Below are 17,558 nucleotides of genomic sequence, written 5' to 3'. Positions count from 1 at the left end.
GTATAGCAGCAGCATTCATAATTGTGAAAAAGTGGAAACAACTGAACTATCCATCAATTAGGTACACAAAACGTGGCATTTCCACACAGTGGAATGAAGTACTCTCCAGCACCAAAAAGGAACAAACTGTTGACACATGCGGCGCAAAACCATTGTGCTAAGTGAAAGTCAGACACAGAGGCCACATACTGTAAGATTCCATCTGTATGACACATCCGGAACTGGCAAATTTATAGACAGGAAGTAGATTAGCAGTTGTCTAGGGCTGGAATGGTAACAAGGAGGGACTGCAAATGAGCATATGTGCTCTTTTTGGGGGTGAGAGAGGTGTTTTAAAACTCAATGGTGGGGCTTCCCTGGTGGCGCAGTGGTTGAGAGTCTGCCTGCCGATGCAGGGGACACGGGTTCGTGCCCCGATCCGGGAAGATCCCACATGCCGCAGAGCGGCTGGGCCCGTGAGCTATGGCCGCTGAGCCTGCGTGTCCGGAGCCTGCGCTCCGCAACGGGAGAGGCCACAACAGTGAGAGGCCTGCATACCGCAAAAAAAAAAAAACAAACTCAGTGGTGGGAGGGAGACGCAAGAGGAAAGAGATATGGGAACATATGTATACATATAACTGATTCACTTTGTTATAAAGCAGAAACTAACACACCATTGTAAAGCAATTATACTCCAATAAGGATGTTAAAAAAAAAAAAAACCTCAATGGTGGGAGAGGAGGAACCAAGATGGCGGAGTAGAAGGACGTGCTCTCACTCCCTTTTGTGAGAGCACCAGAAACACAACTAGCTGCTGGACAATCATTGACAGGAAGACACGGGAACTCACCAAAAAAGATACCCCACATCCAGAGACAAAGGAGAAGCCACAATGAGGCGGTAGGAGGGGCGCAATCACAGTAAAGTCAAATCCCATAACTGCTGGGTGGGTGACTCACAGACTGGCGAACACTAATACACAGAAGTCCACCCACTGGAGTGAAGGTTCTGAGCCCCATGTCAGGCTTCCCAACCTGGGGGTCTGGCAACGGAAGGAGGAATTCCTAGAGAATCAGACTTTGAAGCCTTGTGGGAATTGATTGCAGGATTTCGACAGGACTGGGGGAAACAGACTCCACTCTTGGAGGGCACACACAAAGTAGTGTGCACATCGGGACCCAGGGGAAGCAGCAGTGACCCCAGGGGAGACTGAACCAGACCTACCTGCTAGTGTTGGAGGGTCTCCTGCAGAGGCGGGGGTGGGTCTGTTTCACCGTGGGGACAAGGACACTGGCAGCAGAAGTTCTGGGAAGTACTCCTTGGCCTCAGCCCTCACAGAGTCTGCCATTAGCCCCACCAAAGAGCCCAGGTAGGCTCCAGTGTTGGGTTGCCTCAGGCCAAACAACCAACAGGAACGGAACCCAGCCCCACACATCAACAGTCAAGTGGATTAAAGTTTTACTGAGCTCTGCCCACCAGAGCAAGTCAGCTCTACACAACACCAGTCCCTCCCATCAAGCCTCTTAGATAGCCTCATCCACCAGAGGGCAGACAACAAAACAAGAAGAGCTACAAACCTACAGCCTGTGGAACAAAAACCACATTCACAGAAAGATAGACAAGATGAAAAGGCAGAGGGCTATATACCAGATGAAGGAACAAGATAAAACCCCAGATAAACAACTAAATGAAGTGGAGATAGGCAACCTTCCAGAAAAAGAATTCAGAATAATGATAGTGAAGATGATCCAGGACCTCAGAAAAAGAATGGAGGCAAAGATCGAGAAGATGAAAGAAATGTTTAACAAAGACCTAGAAGAATTAAAGAACAAACAAACAGAGATGAACAATACAATAACTGAAATGAAAACTACACTAGGAGGAATCAATAGCAGAATAACTGAGGCAGAAGAACGGATGAGTGACCTGGAAGACAGAATGGTGGAATTCACTGCTGCAGAGCAAACTAAAGAAAAAAGAATGAAAAGAAATGAGGACATCCTAAGAGACCACTGGGACAACATTAAATGCAACAACATTCACATTATAGGGGTCCCAGAAGGAGAAGAGAGAAAGGACCAGAGAAAATATTTGAAGAGATTATAGTCAAAAACTTCCCTAACGTGGGAAAGGAAATAGCCACCTAAGTCCAGAAAGCGCAGGAGTCCCATACAGGATAAAAGGATAAACCCAAGGAGAAACATGCCAAGACACATAGTAATCAAACTGGCAAAAATTACAGAGAAAGAAAAATTATTGAAAGCAGCAAGGGAAAAATGACAAATAACATACAAGGGAACTCCCATAAGGTTAAGAGCAGATTTCTCAGCAGAAACTCTACAAGCCAGAAGGGAGTGGCATGATATACTTAAAGTGATGAAAGGGAAGAACCTACAACCAAGATTACTCTACCTGACAAGGATCTCATACAGATTCGATGGAGAAATCAGAAGCTTAACAGACAAGCAAAAGCTAAGAGAATTCAGCACCACCAAACCAGCTCTACAACAAATGCTAAAGGAACTTCTCTAAGTGGGAAACACAAGAGAAGAAAAGGACCTACAAAAACAAACCCAAAACAATTAAGAAAATGGTCATAGGAACATACATATCAATAATTACCTTAAATGTAAATGGATTAAATGCTCCAACCAAAAGACAGAGGCTTGCTGAATGGATACAAAAACAAGACCCATATACATGCTGTCTACAAGAGACCCACTTCAGACCTAGGGACACATACAGAGTGAAAGTGAGGGGATGGAAAAAGATATTCCATGCAAATGGCAATCAGAAGAAAGCTGGAGTAGCTACACTCAGATGAAATAGACTTTAAAATAAAGAATGTTACAAGAGACAAGGAAGGACACTACATAATGACCAAGGGATCGATCCAAGAAGAAGATATAATAATTATAAATATATATGCACCAAACACAGGAGCACCTCAATACATAAGGCAACTGCTAACAGCTCTAAAAGAGGAAATCGACAGTAACACAATAATACTGGGGGACTTTAACACCTCACTTACACCAATGGACAGATCATCCAAAATAAAAATAAATAAGGAAACAGAAGCTTTAAATGACACAATAGACCAGATAGATTTAACTGACATCTATAGGACATTCCATCCAAGAACAGCAGATTACACTTTCTTCTCAAGTGCACATGGAACATTCTCCAGGATAGATCACATCTTGGGTCACAAATCAAGCCTCAGGAAATTTAAGAAAACTGAAATCATATCAAGCATCTTTTCTGACCACAACGCTATGAGATTAGAAATGAATTACAGGGAAAAAAACGTAAAACACACAAGCACATGGAGGCTAAACAATACGTTACTAAATAACCAAGAGATCAGTGAAGAAATCAAAGAGGAAGTCAAACAATACCTAGAGACAAATGACAATGAAAACACGATGATCCAAAACCTATGGGATGCAGCAAAAGCAGTTCTAAGAGGGAAGCTTATAGCTATAGAAGCTTACCTCAAGAAACAAGAAAAATCTCAAGTAAACAATCTAACCTTACACCTAAAGAAACTAGAGAAAGAAGAACAAACAAAACCCAAAGTTAGCAGAAGGAAAGAAATCATAAAGATCAGAGCAGAAATAAACGAAATGGAAACAAAGAAAACAATAGTAAAGATCAATAAAACTAAAAGCTGGTTCTTTGAGAAGATAAACAAAACTGATAAACCATTAGCCAGACTCATCAAGAAAAAGAGGGAGAGGACTCAAATCAATAAAATTAGAAATGAAAAAGGAGAAGTTACAACAGACACCACAGAAATACAAAGCATCCCAAGAGAGTACTACAAGCAACTCTATGCCAATAAAATGGACAACCTGGAAGAAATGGACAAATTCTTAGAAAGGTATAACCTTCCAAGACTGAACCAGGAAGAAATAGAAAATATGAACAGACCAATCACAAGTAATGAAATTGAAACTGTGATTAAAAATCTTCCAACAAACAAAAGTCCAGGACCAGATGGCTTCACAGGTGAATTCTATCAAACATTTAGAGAAGAGCTAACACTCATCCTTCTCAAACTCTTCCAAAAAATTGTGGAGGAAGGAACACTCCCAAACTCATTCTACGAGGCCACCATCACGCTGATACCAAAACCAGACAAAGATACTACAAAAAAAGAAAATTACAGACCAGTATCACTGATGAATATAGATGCAAAAATCCTCAACAAAATACTAGCAAACAGAATCCAACAACACATTAAAAGGATCATACACCATGACCAAGTGGGATTTATCCTAGGGATGCAAGGATTCTTCGATATACACAACTCAATCAATGTGATATACCATATTAACAAATTGAAGAAGAAAAACCATATGATCACCTCAATAGATGCAGAAAAATCTTTCGACAGCATTCAACACCCATTTATGATAAAAACTCTCCAGAAAGTGGGCATAGAGGGAACTTACCTCAACATAAAAAAGGCCATATACGACAAACTCACAGCAAACATAATTCTCAATGGAAAAACTGAAAGCATTTCCTCTAAGATCAGGAATGAGACAAGGATGTCCACTCTCACCACTATTATTCAACATAATTTTGGAAGTCCTAGCCACGGCAATCAGAGAAGAAAAAGAAATAAAAGGAATACAAATTGGAAAAGAAGTAAAACTGTCACTGTTTGCAGATGACATGATACTATACACAGAGAATCCTATAAATGCCACCAGGAAACTACTAGAGCTAATCAATGAATTTGGTAAAGTTGCAGGATACAAAATTAATGCACAGAAATCTCTTGCATTCCTATACACTAATGATGACAAATCTGAAAGAGAAATTATGGAAACACTCCCATTTACCACTGCAACAAAAAGAATAAAATACCTAGGAATAAACCTACCTAGGGAGACAAAAGACCTGTATGCAGAAAACTATAAAACACTGATGAAAGAAATTAAAGATGATACCAACAGATGGAGAGATATACCATGTTCTTGGATGGGAAGAATCAATATTGTGAAAATGACTCTACTACCCAAAGCAATCTATAGATTCAATGCAATCCCTATCAAATTACCAATGGCATTTTTTACGGAACTAGAACAAATCACCTTAAAATCTGTATGGAGACACAAAAGATCCTGAATAGCCAAAGCAGTCTTGAGGGAAAAAAACGGAGCTGGAAGAATCAGACTCCCTGACTTCAGACTATACTATAAAGCTACAGTAATCAAGACAATATGGTACTGGCACAAAAACAGAAACATAGATCAATGGAACAGGATAGAAAGCCCAGAGGTAAACACACGCACCTATGGTCAACTAAAGTATGACAAAGGCGGCAAAGATATACAATGGAGAAAAGACAGTCTCTTCAATAAGTGGTGCTGGGAAAACTGGACAGCTACATGTAAAAGAATGAAATTAGAACACTCCCTAACACCATACACAAAAATAAACTCAAAATGGATTCGAGACCTAAATGTAAGACCAGACACTATAAAACTCTTAGAGGAAAACATAGGAAGAACACTCTTTGACATAAATCACAGCAAGATCTTTTTTGATCCACCTCCTAGAGTAATGGAAATAAAAACAAAAATAAACAAATGGGACCTAATGAAACTTCAAAGCTTTTGCACAGCAAAGGAAACCATAAACAAGACGAAAAGACAACCCTCAGAATGGGAGAAAATATTAGCAAACCAATCAATGGACAAAGGATTAATCTCCAAAATATATAAACAGCTCATGCGGCTCAACAGTAAAGAAACAAACAACCCAATCCAAAAATGGGCAGAAGACCTAAATAGACATTTCTCCAAAGAAGACATACAGATGGCCAAGAAGCACATGAAAAGCTGCTCAACATCAGTATTAGAGAAATGCAAATCAAAACTACAATGAGGTATCACCTCACACCGGTCAGAATGGGCATCATCAGAAAATCTACAAACAACAAATGCTGGAGAGGGTGTGGAGAAAAGGCAACCCTCTTGCACTGTTGGTGGGAATGTAAACTGATACAGCCACTATGGAGAACAGTATGGGGGTTCCTTAAAAAACTAGAAATAGAATTACCTTATGATCCAGCAATCCGACTACTGGGCAAAACCATAATTCAGAAAGACACATGCACCCCAATATTCATTGCAGCACTATTTACAATAGCCAGGTCGTGGAAGCAACCTAAATGCCCATCGACAGACGAATGGATAAAGGAGATGTGGTACATATATACAATGGAATATTACTCAGCCATAAAAAGGAAAGAAACTGAGTCATTTGTTGAGATGTGGATGCATCTAGAGACTGTCATACAGAGTGAAGCAAGTCAGAAAGAGAAAAACAAATATCATATATTAACGCATGTATGTGGAACCTAGAAAAATGGTACAGATGAACCGGTTTGCAGGGCAGAAGTTGAGACACAGACATAGAGAACAAACGTATGGACACCAAGGGGGGAAAACTGCGGTGGGGTGGGGATGGTGGTGTGCTGAATTGGGTGATTGGGATTGACATGTATACACTGATGTGTATAAAATTGATGACTAATGAGAACCTGCAGTATAAAACAAACAAAATAAAAACTAATACTAAACTTTCTTTGGGTTATTTGTATGGATGTATGTTAATATAAATGTTTCAGACATTACATGAAATTTCTAAAAATCTTATATATTCTGGTATAATGTTATAAGTCGTCATTCTAGTTATTACTCTAAAATGTATGTCTCAGAAATAACTAAATTTCCTTGTCAAATGCATTATCATGAACTTTCATCAAATCTTTAACCGTGGTCATTTTTAAGTCTTCTGTCATTTACAGACAGTTCTGGGTGGACTCTGATGTTTTGCAAAAATGTTTCTATAAAAGGGTTTCATCTTCAAGGAATTCATGGAAAAGACTCTGACAAGTACAGGTTTCTGGTAACTGACTATACGGCTGAACTGAATGAATGAGCATTTTCAGAACTCTAATGGAAAACTGAGGAATTCATAAAAGTGCTAACAAAAGATCAAGCTGGTAAAAAAAATTAATTACGTGGAACTGAGTGAACTGATGAGGATGATTATAATTTTTGTGACTTTCTGTTTGAATAAAAAAAAAAATCCCACAAGGACTCAGAGGCAAAAAATATACGAATCAATTTTCACTGCAAAGTAAAGGAGCTGTTACAGTGGAGGATTACTTGACTGAATGTCAATATTATGACATCGTATGAGTTTGTTTCGTATTTGGTAATTGCAATCATTGTTGCTTCTGTTGTGGTCATCCATTTACAATGCTTGGTGTCAGTTTATTTATCTCTTGTAAAAATAAAATACAGTGCATGTGTGTGAAAAAAAAACGCTCAATGGTGGTGATGATTCCACAACTCTATAAATTTACTAAAAATTGAACAGTACTGTATACTAAAAATGGTGAATTTTGTGGAATGTAAATCATACCTCAATGAAGCTGTTTTTAAAAAGATGAAATACAAAAAGTCAAAAGGAGGTCCATATGCAAAGTTGTTAGGTAGTGAGAAACATCTTTAGAGTGAAAGGGTAGCTCCCTGGATGGTTATATTTGATTCCCAAATGTTGGCTTACCGTGACGTCGTCGGTTCTTTGACTCGGTTTTAAAATGGGATAACTTGGACTCTCCACATTCTAGAATGTAGGAAATGTCATTTACGATGATCACAACGGTTCTGATGAATCCCTCCCCAGTCATCCAGTGCCTCAAATACTTTTGAGAATAAGGGATAAATAAGTTAATAACATGGATTCTGTGAATTCTGATACCCTAGGTGCAGGAGTGGGGGAGTAGATGGAGAACACAATGATTATTTCTGCTGCCCCAGCTACCATGTTTGGATGTCATTCAAACATTGTGTATTCATAAATCATATAGTCTCATCTCCAGTCCAACAGGGACGGGGTCCCTGCTCACTTGAAGGCAGGTCTCCACATTTTCTCTAACATAACGTGTTACCATGCACGCTGTCTGACCTGTGACCCTCAGTGCCCGCCTGCTTCTGATAACTGCACTCCTTCTAGAAAACTGTCCTCCTACCCCTGCCTCCCCATCACCACTGCAACCAGGTTATATTCTGACTGTAGCTGTTCCCTAGAGATGGGAACGCGTCCTTAGCAAGGCTATTCAGACACCCTCCCTGGGATTTCTGGGGGTGGGGTGGGGAAGAGGAGGAGGAAAGAGGAGGGGCAAGTATAAGAGGAAGGGAAAAGAGAAGGGAGTGGAAGGGGGAAGAAAAAGGGAAGACAAGACCTCCCTCTCTGGCAGAGAAACTGGAAAAATGTGAGCCTGGCGGCTGCCCAAGACTCAATCCTAACCCAGTGCAGAGAGCTGGTCTGAGGGAGGGAACCAGGAAGACCCCTGATTCCAGGGATCCCAGAGGCCCTTACACCCTTTTAGCACAGGATTTAGCGTCACGAGCCAAGGCACTCCGCCTTCTTTCCTGAGCTAGTTCAAGTTGAGTTTCAGTCACTTGCAATCTAGAGTACTGACCAATCCTTCGGTGCCTTCTCACCTAGTCGACCTTGCTCAGGCTGTCACCTCAGATGCCACCATAAAAGAGGGGCCTAGGACCTCAGCAGCACTGCTGCAGCTTGCATTTCTGTCTGCGCAGCTCATTTCTGAAGACAGTAGCTCCATCCACCCCATGGACCTACAGAACTGAACTACACACTCTCCGGAGTTTAACTGGGCTGAGTACAATGGGGGGGTGCCTATGAGGTCCCCTCGGAACCCACAGGTTAGGGAGGGCATACTGGTCACCCATTTGTTTGGCTGTTAGGTGCTCCTTGATCTGGCAGCAACGCCTCACCACCTCCACCTCCAAGCACTCCGTTCTTTCTTCACCACAGAAGACCTGGCCAGCAAGCCCCACCTTCTGGGCTACTTCCATCCTGAAAATATGAATAGCTCTTTGGCTCTCCTACAGGAACCAGCCAACAAGGAAAACAATCATGAGTAACTGGAAATGAATAGCATTAGACTTTCAAAAACCCTCACGAAATAAAAAGCCATCCAAACAGCTGGGCCCTGGAGGGACCCAGTGCTGCAGCTAAGAATGAAGACGGAAACTTCAGGACAGCTGGGGACAGGGAGAGAGGGGCAGACAGCGGGGAAGCTGCCCTGGAGTAGGGGGTTGCAACGCTGGGGTTCAGCTGGGCCAGGAGACCTCGGGGCCCAAGGATAATTCTTGGAGCAGTTAATCCTTGAATATCGCTCTCACTCACCCTAATTTATTCTAAACAAGACACCAGGAAGAGAAGCCCAACGCAGTGGCTCAGTCACCACGGCATCACTCCCCAGGGGCTATGCCAACCTGGATTTGCCACACTACTGTCCTGGCAGCACAAATGGAAAAGTCTTCCAGATGCCTTCCATTAGAAGCTCCAGACTGCTCCATGCCTGTGTTCTGTGGGGTGCCTAGAACCGCCTGCCCAGTGAACATGAACTCCTGTTGACTGAATTTGATACCCTGGACCTTCTACCTTTCAATTTTCAACCCTTTGTTGTGTTTAGGGATAAGAAGAAAACAGCATTAATATAAAGGATGGGGAATGCTTTTATCAACTGCAACAAAGATTTAAAACACACCCACCCTGGGCGCCACGCATATCCACAAACTCACATAGCTTGCATCTGATCCTACGAGGGTCTACAGAGTAAACATATCGTGCCTACTCAAGAGCTTGCAATTTAGGAGGAAAAATAAGAAACGTATACTGTTTTATTTACTCATATACACTGAATACCAACTCTGGGCCAAGTACATAGGGGATACAGAAATGTGGCCCATACACAATCCTTGCCTACAAGAAAGAAAAAAACGTCCATGTAGATGAATGCATTTGCATGAAAGTAGAGAGAGACAGACTTGTGAACCAAGAACACAAATATCCATTATTCCACGTGTAACCAGTTTGTGATGAAGCTTTTGAGCTACTGTACTTCTCTAAGGAAACACTGAGAGCTAAGGGCCAAATTCCAGATAACTGGGTAGAGATGCAGGGAAGCTTAATCAAGCATGCATCTACTGAGGGCATTCTAGGTGTCCGGTGGTTACTGGGGTTACGGGACCTACAAAATGACATATTACTTAGACCAGTGCTGTCTAACACCGTAGTCATTAATCACATGTGGCCACTGAGCACTTAGAACGTGGCCACTGCAAGCTGACACGCACTGTAAGTGGAAAATACACAACGGATTTCAAAGACTTACTATGAAAAAAGAATGTCAGCTATATCATGAATAGGTTGACTGAATATATGTTGATAGTATTTTGGATAGCCTAGATAAAATAAATTATTATGATTAATTTCATTTGCTTCACTTTCCTTTTTTGTGCCTACCAGAAATTTTTTTTTAAATAAATTTATTTATTTTTGGCTGTGTTGGGTCTTCATTGCTGCACGTGGGCTTTTTCTAGTTGTGGGGAGCGGGAGCTACTCTCCGTTGCAGTGCGTGGGCTTCTCATTGCAGTGGCTTCTCTTGTTGCAGAGCATGAGCTCTACGCGCGAGGCCCCAAAAGTCATGGCACACGGGCTCAAAAGTTGTGGCTCAAGGGCTCCAGAGCTCAGGCTCAGTAGTTGTGGCACACGGGCTTAGTCGCTCCGCGGCATGTGGGATCTTCCCCGACCAGGGCTCAAACCCCTGTCCCCTGCATTGGCAGGCGGATTCTTAACCACTGTGCCACCAGGGAAGCACTAGAAACTTTTAAATGACTTACGGTGGCTTGTATTTGTGGCTTGCTTGTCTAATTCTATTAGACAGTGATGATTTAGATCTTCCTTTCTAAGATGGATGACAGTATCCAATTAACAATAACAGCATTTACTTATTACTTACAAGGCAGGCACAAAATTAAGGAAAAATGTACATGTTTAATATTCACTTACTACCAAATCATAAAACTTAGATCTAGTAAACCCTGCAAGCTGATAATGGTTGAAAGTTAGTTTAAAAGATTCACTCTGCCACATGAGAAGGAATGATTAATCAACAATTTTATTTCAAAACTCACAGACTTCTATGCAAACTATTACTCTGTTATATATGGTTCAGAAAACATCTATTTTTCTCTCTCAACATTTGGACAATTTTCCAAAGGATTCAACAGGGAATTTAACTTCTCCTTCATTCTAAGTATCACCATCTTCATCTGAACCACAATGTTACTGCTCCGTGCCTAGATGACGACTGAAACAAGGCAAGTTGTCTGGTGAGACTGAGGAATTTGTTAATACAGTTGGGAAGAGGACTGGTCACGATTAAAGGAAATGTGTCTTTATATTGTCCACATTACCCAAGGATATAAAGAAGGACTAAATGGAGGAATGATAACACAGGGAAACATAGTTCTGAACTTCACAGAAGATGCCCGGCAGATGTGTTTCAGTGACATATGGGGGCAACCCGTCTTTATAGCTATAGATTATAATGGCAGGTACAGTCATAGTGGCCAATCTATCAGCAGTTCTTCAGAGGTAGGATGATAAGGAACATAACATTAGCAATAGTAATAACAGCCACAATAGCTATCATTTATTTAAATGATTACTTTGCAAAATTTTATTTTACAAAATTTTATTTTTTTACTATTTGATTATAAGTGAGTATTATCTCATTTAATGCTCACACCACTTCGAAATTAGATGCTATTGTTTTTATTCTCAGTTTCAAGATTAGGAAATTGCAGCCAGGAAAGTTTACTTAGCCAAAGTGGCACAATTTAAAAATGGAGAAGGCTGGATTCAGATTCAGCTCCCAAGCCCAAAATACAACGCTGGGCTGCATATTAGACAACACTAGTAATTTAAAAAAAAAAAGTCTGGCCAACATACCAACCGTTTTACAACTTCAAAAAGATTTAGTTGCCTTTAAAGGTGGAACAGTCCTCAGACCGGCCGCTGGCACGTACAGAGCTCCCCCTAGGAAGTCTGAATGGACCAATATGAAAAAAGGCATTCCTTCTGGCTGTTTGTCCTCACAACATTCCGGGGAAAGGTGGCATTTTTATTTCTTTGTCCTTTTAACATGTGGAGCATGTGCATAATGAATAAATCTAATGAATTTATCTAATGAATTTTTCACCAGTCAGAAAAATCCTTTTCCATATAGCTTTGCTAAAGATACCGAGTCAATAACAGAAAATGTAAAGATAATTACAGACAAGTGAAGTGGCTATTTTTATACTCAGCTGAGCTGGCAAACTACAGATTATGGCGGAGGTTTCCATAGTTTAGCAACAATATGGAAGAGCAGAACTTCGAGATATTTAGATGCTTCCCCATCATTAGGACATTTCTGTTCCTTAAGAAATTATTCTAGGGCTTCCCTGGTGGCGCAGTGGTTGAGGGTCCGCCTGCCGATGCAGGGGACGCGGGTTCGTGCCCTGGTCCGGGAAGATCCCACATGCCGCGGAGCGGCTGGGCCCGTGAGCCATGGCCGTTGAGACTGCGCATCCGGAGCCTGTGCTCCGCAACGGGAGAGGCCGCAACAGTGAGAGGCCCGCGTACCGCAAAAAAATAAATTATTCTAATGTCCTGTATAACACCTCTCTCCAAGCTATAAAACAATGAAATACTACAATGCTTTACGACAATTAAAAGCACCAATATAATAAAAGTGCATCTTAAAACAATCACCAGCGAGACACTAATGGGGTGGGCGGGGGGGGGGGGGTCAGGTGACATTTGTTCTGGAAGCCACACACAGAAGCACCCACAGCCGGCAGGCTGCCACCTCAGATATCACCAGGATAGGGTGAGCTACTCTTTCTTTTTCTTTTGCCACCGTGGATATAAACACCCACTTGCAATGTAATGAGAATCAAATGCGCTTTGTTCCAAGCAGTATGCACTTAAAATAATCAGGGGTTGTTTTAAAGGAGAAGAAGAAAGCAAGCTTGTTGCCAAACAAGGCACAAACAGTAGCAGCCGTCAACAGATTGGCCAGGAGACAGGCTGGGACAGGAGTCATTCTGAAGAAATCTTGTTCTAGCTTTGAGACTGCAGAGGAAAAGCGATAGAAAAAGTCAACAAACAGCACACCGACATGGTGTACAGTTGTATAGCACAGAAAGAATCTAATTACTGAGGAGTTGATCAAGATTGCTGACTGGATGTATACAGAAGGTTAGTGGCAGAAATGAGTCTTTTCTTTAAAAAAAAAAAAAAACCTCCTAGGAAATCCTGGATGGTATACAGATATTGGTTGGTTTCCACGCCTATATTTTCAAGTTTTTCCCAATTTATAAAAAGCTCATAGGAAAGAAATGTGAAACTTTTTTCTCAAAAGAGAAAAATGATACAGCCCCAAAGAAAATTAAGGGTTGTTTTTTTTTTTTAAACAAAGTTTCAAGAAGGTTCTGGGAGTATTCGAAGCAGCTTGTATCCATGATGAATGTGGATTGGGCCTGAAATAAGATTCAGCTTGAGCGAGAATGGTAGACTACTCCCCACCCAGCCCTGGGCGAGGCCTTCCTGACATGGCTCAGTGCGCGACCTCAGGTCCCTACATATGTTTGTGGCCCTTGAACAACACAGGTCTGAACTGTGCAAGTCCACTTATATGTGAAAGTTTTTCAATAAATGGATTGGAAAAATTGAGGGAGATTTGCGACAGTTTGAAAAAACCCACCAATGAACCGTGTAGCCTAGAAATACAAAAAAATGTTTAAATGGTATGTCATGAATGCATAAAATGTGTAGATACTAGTGCATCCTTACATAGGCATAACGTGAGTGATATTTAATATAAAATAAATGCGTTAGTTTTCTTACTGTTTTGTAACTTTGCTGTCAAAGAATTATATTACTGCAGAGTATGCCTGTGTCTCTCATAACTGGAGAATCTGCATATCAGCCTATCATCACAGGTAAGTGTTTTTTTAAAATATGGAACGATGTTTCCAATACTGTATTATTAATATGACTGTAATACCGTATGTCATAAACGTTTATCAAGATTCATTCATTAGTGTATAGGCTACACTGCCATGAAGCAATTGTATCGACTACACTAGGCTACCATAAAGCAATCACATTGCTGCTTCTTCCTATAAATATGAATTTTTTCACATATTTTCATTTTTGATGTCTAGTGTTAGTAATAACGTGTAACATCTACAGGGTTTTGTATCATAAGACAATACTGATGTAGATACCGACAGACAATTCATCATATAAACAGTCAACGTAAACTTACAGTATCAATACATACAGTACAGTATTGTAAGTGTATTTTCCTTACACTATTTCCTTAACATTTCTTTTCTCTAGCTTACTTTATTGTAAGACTACAATACATAATATACATAACATAACAAAATATGTGCTAATCGACTGTTTACCTTATCAGTGAGGCTTCTGGTCAACAGTAGGCTATTAGAAGTTAAGTTCTGGGGGAGTCAGAAGTGATACATGGACTTTCAACTTGGTGCGAGGGGGAATCCCCCTAACCCCCCCTCACTGTTCAGGGGTCAACTGTGTTTTCCTTCTGGCTGCCTTTGGCAAGGAAGAAAGAAAAAGCAACCCACAAGTCCGTGAGCCTTGTGGCTCACCAGTTCCCACGTCCTCTGGGGTAGCTGGGAGGAGGCTACTGTGAATAGGCTGCTTCTCCCACCAGTGAAATGACTATGGGTCAAAGCATCCACTGAAAGTTAGCACTCCCTTTCACTTTTGAAAAGCGGTCAGTCACCAGCAGCTCAACTCTCGTGGGAGGTGATGGTCAAGTTATGTGAGCATTCTCATCAAACGTAGAGGCTCAGCACAGAACTCGTTAACTCACTGACAAAGCTTGACAAATAGATTTGTTTATGTGGTTCTCGCCCAGCAGGATGCTAGGGGCCTGGGTTCCACTTCCTTTTCCAACCTTCATGTCACTGCTCAATGTCATCTGCCCCACCCAGGACTCCGCACTAGTCTCCAACACAGCTTGTCCAAGTCTACACCAGTCTTCTTCACTGATAAACAATTATAATTAGCTCCATGTGGGGCTCCCAAGGTCACCGTCTACACCGGAGAGAAACAGAAATGGACAACATCTAGAAGCCTTGTGCCAAGAGGAACCAGAACTAAGATTCACATCTAGCGTTGCCTCTTACTGACTGTGCCACTTTGCAAGGGGTCATTTCGCTTCCCTAGACCTCAGTCTCCGCTGTAAACTGAGTTCCCGTCACCATCCCATTCCAACCACTGGAGCCTTGTGCTCCAGTGGAATGAAAATGTGTTAACCTCTTTAAAACTCGAAGCTCCATGAAGGCAGGCATTGCTGCTCATCCCTGGATCTTCTATCTACTGCCCAACGACTCCACCAACACGTACTGCTCAAGGGGGATCGGACACTGCATAAGACGGCCCGCACCTCCGGAAGCTGCCAGCCTAGGATCAAAGTGACTGGAGCAAAGATGGTGCTCAATTCAATTAAACCAACTCGTTGAAAGAACCTGCATCGTTCACCCTGTTACACGTAGGCCCGCGTCCCTTTTGGCCCAATTAGTGGCTGAAGAGATGGAGAATGTCGCCTAAGATGGAGGGACAGAACAAGTTCCTGAGTGTGGTCGACGATGGCAGTACCTTCTCCCAGCACCTGCTACCTCCCACAGAAGGGCGAGTTCCTCTGGAAGAGCAGGCTTCCAGCTGAGGGCCAGCTCCCCAACTAGGAAACGTGGCCCTGACTTCCTCGAGTCCCTTTGGAGGCAGCCCCATAGGCTAGGAGGCCGAGATGAGACGCACAGAACAGACAGCCAGTCACGATATTCCCCCCACCCGGCTGAGCAGTCAGAGATCGACCCCCGTGAGCTTAGAAGTGTCGTGGGCTGGACCCAGGGACATCTCAGTTCCCTCCTGCAACAGCAAAGGGAGGAAACTGCTGCTGACTGGAAAGCAGAGAACGGCACAGGTCCAACGCTAGACCAAGAAATGTTGTCCCTGGGGTGAGGAACTCACGACCCAGCCCTAGAATCCATCACATCTCCGCGAAATAGTCATACGACAGGTTCGCTTTTTATTACTTCTAACTAGCATCTTACTGCATCCAATAGAAATAGTTCCTAAAAATGGTCAGTGGTATGTAGACTGGTTAGTGTAGCGACTAGAGACTGGTTTTCCTACTGAGGGTATAAACCCCACAATTATTACTTTTCACTCGTGTATGATAGGTTATCAGGTCTGGGGAACAGTGGCACATGATAGAAAACAGACCCCCTGTCATTGCACTCCTGATCCTTAGGAGGTGGCTGTTAAAGGTAAACAGGACAAAGGCAACAAGATTTTCTAGGTACATTCGATAGATCTTGCGTTAACCTGGGGATTCCAAAGAGGTTCGTAACTGGGCTTCACACACAGGGACTTCCATGAACCTCTTGAAACTGACAAGGATTACAAATGTACAGCAACATTTCATATAAGTGAATTTCCCCCTAGGAAAAGTGGTCCAACACCTGCATCCAATTTGCAGAAGTGTCCATCTTTGACTCAAAAATATTGAAGAATCACTGCTAGATGGCCTGCCTCGGTTTGCAGAATGAACTCCTCTTGGAGGAAAACACTTGACTCTGTGCTGTCCTAGGGCAAAGGAAGCTGCTCAGCCTTTTACTCCCCACCAGTGAGCTCTGCCAGAGCTTTTTTTCCTGGCTGGGTTTCTGTCACTTCAGCCAGCAAAGGGAACTGGACAGATGTAGTGAAAGTGAAAAGAGGGAGATGCTGCTGGGCTGTTAATTCTAGAGTCATTTACCTCTTTAAAAAGAAAACACTCTGGATTAAGCAAACTGAATTCATCTAGTAGGCAAAGGAAAAAGAAAAAAAGAAAAATACTGATACTGCTCTTACCAACTGCAATACTTAACAGGGATAAGAAAAGTTGAATTGAGGTTTAAAAGTAGTAATTGATTTTGAGGGAAACTGATATAGTAGAGGATGAACTGCTTACGTTTGGTTACTTGATGATAAACTTTGGTGTTCACTAAATGTCAATTTAAGAAAAAAATAAAGGAAAAGAGTATATATTTTCTTCCACTGTAGAATAAACTTCTTGGACTACAACCAACTTTTCTCACAACTGGATTCCGTTCATTTAGAAGCAGGGGTGGATAAGTCATGAACTCCCAAAGGTTGCCCCTTACCCAGGGGTGACCAATGGTTGTGGAATTTATAAGGCAAGACACTATTTCCAGTGAATGCCATTTACTACAGAAAGAACTGGACTAGATCCCAGGTAAGGTTAAATGAGGTGAGACCCATCACACAAAACCAGCTGGTGAAGCAGTTAAGACACAGTAACTGCTCCAAAGGGTGGATAGGGCAGAAAGGGGTTTCTTAACAATAGGTAAGAGAACCAAGGCTTATAGAGGTGATGTGACTTGCCCGAGAAAGAACTACATCTTCTGAACTTCAACCTTAGCATTTTGCTAACTACCTCTACTCCTCGGCCTTTTGATTACTGTTTAAATTCTCCTCTAGACTCCGAAAGCTCAATATCTGATGACCACCCTGAAGGACTATATGGCCCTGGTGTGTGTGTGTGTGTGTGTGTGTGTGTGTGTGTGTGTGTGTGTGTG

At 42.0% G+C, this 17,558-nt stretch overlaps 1 protein-coding gene across 5 annotated transcripts in view; it reads right to left on the bottom strand.

The window, feature by feature from the left end:
* The window catches only part of RAI14 (retinoic acid induced 14), a 150,158-nt gene that overhangs the window by 127,529 nt on the left and 5,071 nt on the right, over positions 1-17,558 (bottom strand). The window contains exon 1 of one of the 5 annotated variants that reach the window (XM_029219123.1): positions 1,204-1,247. The exons of the other annotated variants lie outside the window; for them this stretch is intronic. The gene's annotated coding sequence lies outside the window, so the exon portion shown is untranslated. Of the gene's footprint in view, positions 1-1,203; positions 1,248-17,558 lie in introns of those variants that run through there. 5 annotated transcript variants of the gene reach the window in all.

This window comes from Monodon monoceros, unplaced genomic scaffold (genome assembly GCF_005190385.1).
Source record: "Monodon monoceros isolate NGI ecotype Baffin Bay Population unplaced genomic scaffold, NGI_Narwhal_1 Super_Scaffold_12, whole genome shotgun sequence".
Lineage (NCBI taxonomy): Eukaryota > Metazoa > Chordata > Mammalia > Artiodactyla > Monodontidae > Monodon > Monodon monoceros.
This window is presented reverse-complemented; position numbering and strand designations above follow the sequence as displayed.